The sequence below is a fragment of the Leptidea sinapis genome, chromosome 45 (genome assembly GCF_905404315.1).
Source record: "Leptidea sinapis chromosome 45, ilLepSina1.1, whole genome shotgun sequence".
Lineage (NCBI taxonomy): Eukaryota > Metazoa > Arthropoda > Insecta > Lepidoptera > Pieridae > Leptidea > Leptidea sinapis.
Window position 1 is genome coordinate 6101109 of NC_066309.1, and position 7244 is coordinate 6108352.

Below are 7244 nucleotides of genomic sequence, written 5' to 3' on the forward strand. Positions count from 1 at the left end.
AACGAATACGGCTGTACGGGCTTGAACCCTTTGCCTATCCTAATAATGGCCGAAGAAACCAAAAAAAAATAACTAGTGTCGCAGACGCCAGAAAATTTTAGGAACCAACACCTGTTACTTTTGTGTTACAGTGATGCGCGCATCTTAAAATTCCACTCTCATTATTTTTTTATAACGCGCCTAAAGAAGTATAACTTCATTATATTATATAATTTATGGATAAAACTTAAAAATGGCACGCGAATGGTATTCGCTGTATTCTGCGCATGCGCGATACCAGCCTTTGGGCATTGACACAGCGCAGGTCCGTGCGCTTTTAATACCGAGAAGTTTACGACTGGAAAAATATTAATATTTAATACTCAACTACCTGATCCGCCAGACGCTGTTCTGCCAATAGAAATTGATAAGGATTAATATCGTATTTGTGTGTCGTATATCGTATATATTTATTTTATTTATAATTGCCAATTTTGAAAATATTAAAATGGACATGATATGTAATCTTTAAGAGATAGACATATCTCACATTTCTCATTGCTTTTCTGTAGACTCATTTAAGATACACAATTCCACGATACATTATTTTGTTATATCTCAAAGGGCTTAGACAGCGATTTCGTTCAGAGCTCCCGGAAGGCTAAATTTTTCCGACATCTCCAACTAATTTCGTTAATATATACAAAAATGTATACAAAAACTTAGCAAATTATATACTCAAACCTTCCTCGAGAACCATGCTATCCATTGGTGAAAACTGCGTGAAGATAGGTGTAGTAGTTTTTGAGTTTATCGCGAATAGACAGACGCGGCGGATGACTTTGTTTTTTAATATTTAGTCAACAAATTTTGTTAATATATGCAAAAATGTATACAAAAACTTAGCAAATTATAAACTAAAACCTTCATCGAGAACCACGCTATCCATTGGTGATAACAGCACGACAATTGGTGCAGTAGTTTTTAAGTAGCCGCGAACAGACAGACAGACAGACGCGGCGGAGGGCTATGTTTTATAATATGTAGTGAAGTTGCAAAAATATAATAATTCACTCCAGTTGACTGATCATTATCAAGCGACCTGGAGGAATGAATACTTCTGTGGGTTTGTTTTGAATGAATTACGAAATGGGAATTGAAGAAGTTTTATCGTGACTTTAATATTCGAAGTGGATAATACTAATAAATATTACAATACAATATTCTATATCTATTACAAATATAAATACACAGTTTGATTCAAACAGTATTGTAATCAGCTTACCTTGAAGTTCATTGTGTCCGATGCAAATAAGTTTCGAGAAATGAAGTGTTTTATGTACATTACGCTATTAAGTGTTGTAAAAAGTTTCCTTTTTCTATGAGATCTTTGATATGAACCGTCACAAAACAATGATTCATTACGAAAAACCTTCGTCTATTTTTTTAATTGGATGGCATGTCCATGCGTAGACTCGTGAACGGGTGCTGCTTGTGGTGCCAGGTCTATTGTAATAGTTAAATAAATCATTGTATTTGTTGAATGCAAAAATTAATTATGACACTAATCACGACCATCATGTTCACGAAGCATCCTTACACAAACAATGAATTCAAGCTCTAAAGATTGACGCATGTTGATAATTTATATTTATACAATTTATTTTTTGTTAATTTTTATGAAAATTTGACTTATTTGAATTATTTGAACACAATTCATATTTTGGATGCAGGACCTTACAAACTAATTTGTTATGTATACTACAGGCATTGTAAATTGATTGAAAAAGTGGTCGTTGAGTTTGTGTATGACCCTCTTATAGGCTCTTCTTTTTCCGAACATAAAATAGATTCAGTAATACAAATTATTATATATTTTAATGACGAAAAAAGCGATTTATTGCCTCATTAACAGCCGTTTTCAATAACGAATCTCTTACGGATACATTGCTGTCACCGTTTAATGGCAAGATCTTATCTATCCATAGTTATGTCCAATATAGTAATAGTCCAATGTTTTATGCCGATAGGTTATTGAAATGTGAGTACGCGTAAAAGGATAGATTTGTGTACTTCTGGTAAGATAAACTAAGGATACATAGGTTATTGAAAACGGCCGTAAATAAAGTTTATTTTATTTTGACTTTGAAATCCTTTCATAATAATATAATATATATCTTATTGAAATCAACAGTTGTTTGATTATGTAATACTGTTAAATAGATATATGGTTTAATGAATTATAGTTGTATTAAAATACTAAGCATATTTATTATACCTACCAGTGTTTGTCAGCTAACACAAACAAAGCAGGTGGATGGCCTTGATTCCGATGACAAACAAGTATTTATTAGTAATTATCGTTTTGATCATGACTCTATCTTCCGCCTATATTCTACTCTAGTTACGGATACATATTGCAGTCACCGTTTAATGACAAGATCTTATCTATCCATAGTCATGTCCAATATAGTTATAGTCCAATGATTTATGTCGATAGGTTATTAAAATGTAAGTAAGCGTAAAAGGATAGATTTGTCTACCACTAGTAAGTTAAACTAAGGCTATCCTTAGATACGATATTGAAAACGGCCGTTAACCTACACTATACGCACTAACGACGGATTTCAATACTTCATCACATTCGTAAGATAGCGATCGTAGATTGTTATTTCAACCCATTTCCTGCTTTTGGCATTTCAATTGCGATCATGAAATAATTTATCTATCGATCTATGAAACGTTTTGGTGATCTGTTTTTTAATCCATTCTTTCGCTTTTGTACGAAAATGACAGATAAGTGATTTCTGTGCTATTTGGAGTAGTATAATTAGATTGACTGAAATGCAGATTCAGTATAGATCAACAGATTATATAAAATTCCAAATAATAATAAGAGTTCGGATATTAAAAGCGGCGGCAAACAATTCTTTCAACACTGGAAGTCTCTAAAAAGTTAACTAAATTTTCATAAAAAATATGTCGTTTAAAACATTCAAATGTAAGATATCGGATTCGATTATTTCAAAGTTTTTATTAAAAACATGTCTGATATAGTTTGTAATACGATTGTTAAAGTGTATAATTATAAATTTTATGAAGAAGAATATTCTAAGTACCTAGATATGTATGAACTGAGACATGTAAAGATATATCATATCATTATGTTCTCATGTAAGTGACGATGTGTTTTTAATGAGAAAATAAATATCTTTAAACCTAAATGTAGTCAAATAAAATTCTCTCACTCCTCACTTTTATGTAAGTTTTTCAAAACTCATTGCATACGGTATTAAATTTCGGGGCAACCTCGAAACGTAATGATAAAAAAAATCAAGATTTTTTTATGACAATAAGGGACGAGGCGAACAGGAGCTTCTCAGGATTCTTGAAAAAACCCAAAAATTCTGAGTGGCACTACAATTGCGCTCGTCTCCTTGAGACATAATATGTACAGTCTCATTTGCCCAGTAACTTCACTAGCTACGGCGCCCTTCAGACCGAAACACAGTAATGTTTACACATTACTGCTTCAAGGCAGATATAAGCGCTGTTGTGATACCCATAATCTAGCCGGCATCCTGTGCAAAGGAGCCTCCCACTGGTGTTGTAGCCACCTATCATCTACATAGGAAGTTAACTCTATACAATTAACTGGTGGAAAAACACATAATGAAGCGACGTCTCTACGCAACGCCAAGTGATCCAGCCGTTCACAGAGCATTGGGTCCCCGACAATTCGACCTGTTCTGCGTTGCACGCGGTCAAATAGATCTGATATTGGAGTGCGCCAGACCAGAGATGACAGCAATACTCTACTACTTTGTAGAGCGCTTAAACGATCAGTGGGAACGAAACGAGTATAAAAATAGTTTTTTTTTCAAACATAGAAGTAACACTATGACTTATGAGTCACCAGGGGTCTGGTTGGTACAGTGCAGAGTGACGCTGAGTCAGCTACTTTTGATGACAATGACTGCTGCACAGTAGGTAGTTATTATAATATTATGTTCATTCTTTTATTAATTTTATTTTTATTTGGTATGTTTTTAAGGTTCTGTGTGGTTTGTCGTTATTATTAATAATTAAGTTGTCATTAATTTAGTGAAGTAAAGTTTTTCTATGTAAAAACATAATATTTTCTTCATATACGATAATAATCATCTTATCAAAGACCCAACTTGTTCAGATTCAGGAAGGTCCTACATAAGAAGGCATTATTATAGAAACAATAGAAATATTTCAAATCAAAAGCCGGATTTGTGAATATGATATGATATAAGATGTTATTTATTAAATTATATAAACCCAACCAACTCAACCTAATCTAATTTTCAATTCGAGAATTTATTTAATAATAAAGTACACATTCCTAAAGGCATTTCAATACGTAATATGTGTTGTTCTGTTGTTGTATTCATAACTGCGAATAAAAGAGATATTTGATCACCTTTCAGGCTTTAGTCAGTATGGTAAGTATTGCATCTGATTTGTTCATCACTAAACAGTATTTGTATTTTTTTTATAAAAATAAAGGACGAGATTAGCAGCACGTTCAGCTGATGGTAATTGAAACGCTCTATATTCAATCGCAATCCTTAAATGGCGATTGGAGATTTTTTTATGAAAATTAGGGACGAGATCTTCAGCTGATGGAACTTACGGACTACAATGCAATGCCGCTCAGGATTCTTGAAAAACTCAAAAATTTAGAGCGGCTCTACAATTGCGCTCGTCACTTTGAGACGTAAAATGTTAAATCTCATTTGCCCAGTAATTTCCTTCCGCCCTTCAGACCGTAACACAGTAATGTTTACATATTACTGCTTCACGACAAGAATAGGCAACTTTATGGCACCCATAGTCTAACCGGCATCCTGTGCAAAGGAGCCTCTCCACTCTCCTCCCGGGTGTTATAAATATTGCCTAGAATGTGAATTGGTCCGTAACATCGGCAACCCTCAGGGCCCTACACACCCATCGCAATGTCGACAGTAAAATATGTCATGACAATAAATATTTTATAATGGCTATATAGAAACAGTAATCTTAATAAACTCGTTATTAAGTGAAGCTTGATAAATGTCAGTACTAAAAACCATGTTTTTGAAAGAGGAATTTAAAGAACAGGTTCTAAATTCATGTATTTTTAATGTTTTCAAATCAAAACTATCACAATTAATTCATTGGAAACTTAAACTTTCAACTGGAAACCCAAGCGCTGGCAGCTATTTCGGTCAACGGATCAGCCTAGCTATCCAACGTGGAAATGCTGCCAGTATTCTTGGTACGCTTCCCCGAATGATAGTTTTAATTTTTTATAATCATAGTATTGTAAATAAAGTTATAAGATTTATTTTGTTTGAATAATGTAGTAACATTATAGCTAGTAAGCTGACCCAGCAAACGTTGTATTGCCGATATTAAAATCGCGATACAAAAGTAACTGTTGATCGTAGATGGGTGAAAATTTGAAGTTGTGTGTATTTTTTAATGCTGACTCATGATCAAACGAATTTTTAAAAAAATGTCAAAAAAGTTAAAAAAAAAAGACTCTCAAACCTACCCAATATGCACTCAAAATTTCATGAGAATCGGTCAAGCCGTTTCGGAAGAGTTTAACTACAAACACCGCGACATGAGAATTTTATATAATGTTATATTTATTCATTTAGATAAAAAGTTACACGCATGTCAAAGTTCTAGATTGATTCTGCTTCGGAAAATTTTATGTGTATAATATTTTCATTTTATTGAGACGTTGTTATATTTATATACTCACAATATAAAAGTAATAATTATTGTTTACCGAAATTAATCCACTGCTGGGCAAATGCCTCCCCCAAAGATTTCCACGACGATCGGTCCTGCGCTGCCCTCATCCAACGTATTCCGGCGATCTTGACCAGATCGTCGGTCCATCTTTTCCTACGTCCTACTATCTTGGGGCCTACCAACACTGCATCTCCCGGTACGTGGTCGCCATTCGAGGACATTACTGTCCCCACGGCCATCTGTCCGTCGAACTAAGTGCCTTGCCCACTGCCACTTCAGTTTCGCAATCAAATGGGCTACTTTCGTGACTTAGGTACGGATGTCTTCATTTCTGATTCATAGCATAGCCCTCTCCATTGCCCTGTGAGCGACCATGAGATTTCTCAGAAGGTCCATGGCTAGCGACCACGTCTGCGTACCGTAAGTCTTCCATGACAACACAGACTGGACAGAAAACCTTTGTCTTCAGACACTGTGGTATTTGTGGTACTATTGATGACAATCTTACCTATCTTTCATTACCTTTTAAATCTATCTAAACTTGGAGGATAAACAACCATTTATTTAGGTGAATCTGCGAAACGGCGGTTATTATATTTGTTTAAATTTAAGTGGACTGTATTAAGAAGGAGGCTGGTAAAAAGCCTGCAGAACCATAGATTTATCAGTGATTGAGGAAATAGGAAGACATGCCTTATCTTTACTGACGTGCACGTCGAGGTTAATATGACCTGCTGTTCTGGTTCGATGATACGAAACAGTGTTGATCACAAGCGATCTTCTTACACCAATTAGTGACATTCGCTGGTGGTTATTTTGTCCTAATAATTAAGTATCAAAATAGTAAGTAAGCGGTTAAGGCACAATGCGTGTGCGCAATTAGCGGACTTGATTCGGCCTTCATTCGCGGTGACCTTCAGACGATTACTGTAGGCATGTCGAAGGACCCGGGGAAGGTGGTGAAAGCGGGAGGATAAAGAGGTATGATCGCATCTATACTTTTTAAATTATACCAAAAGAAACAAATTACCAATAGCATTACCTAAAGTATTTTATAAACCAATTTGGAAAATTACTTTTGTTTTAATTCTTCTTGTTGAAAATACTTGCAGTTTCAAAGTTATTGTTTAGAGTGGGACCATCTAAATATATTGTATTTATGAGACTGTTTTTCTTTTTGTAAACGCCTTTATTTAAATTAAACTAAGTAACCTCAAAACATAAATAGGCCACTAATGAGTCAGTTTGCAATGTCTCAATAACTTTTATGGCTCGAGTTAGGTGCTGCCAAATTTGCAAGTTGTAAGCCCACATTGTATTGTATTAAGTGGTTTGATAATAATATTATAATTCAAGCATACGACCTACGCACCCATATATGGCGATCTACGTCTATTTTAAACAGCCTGGCAGCTTCTACGACCTTAGCTGACTTTATATCTCAATGATCATGCCTTTTAAATTATTTTTATGAGGTGCAGAATGCGAAG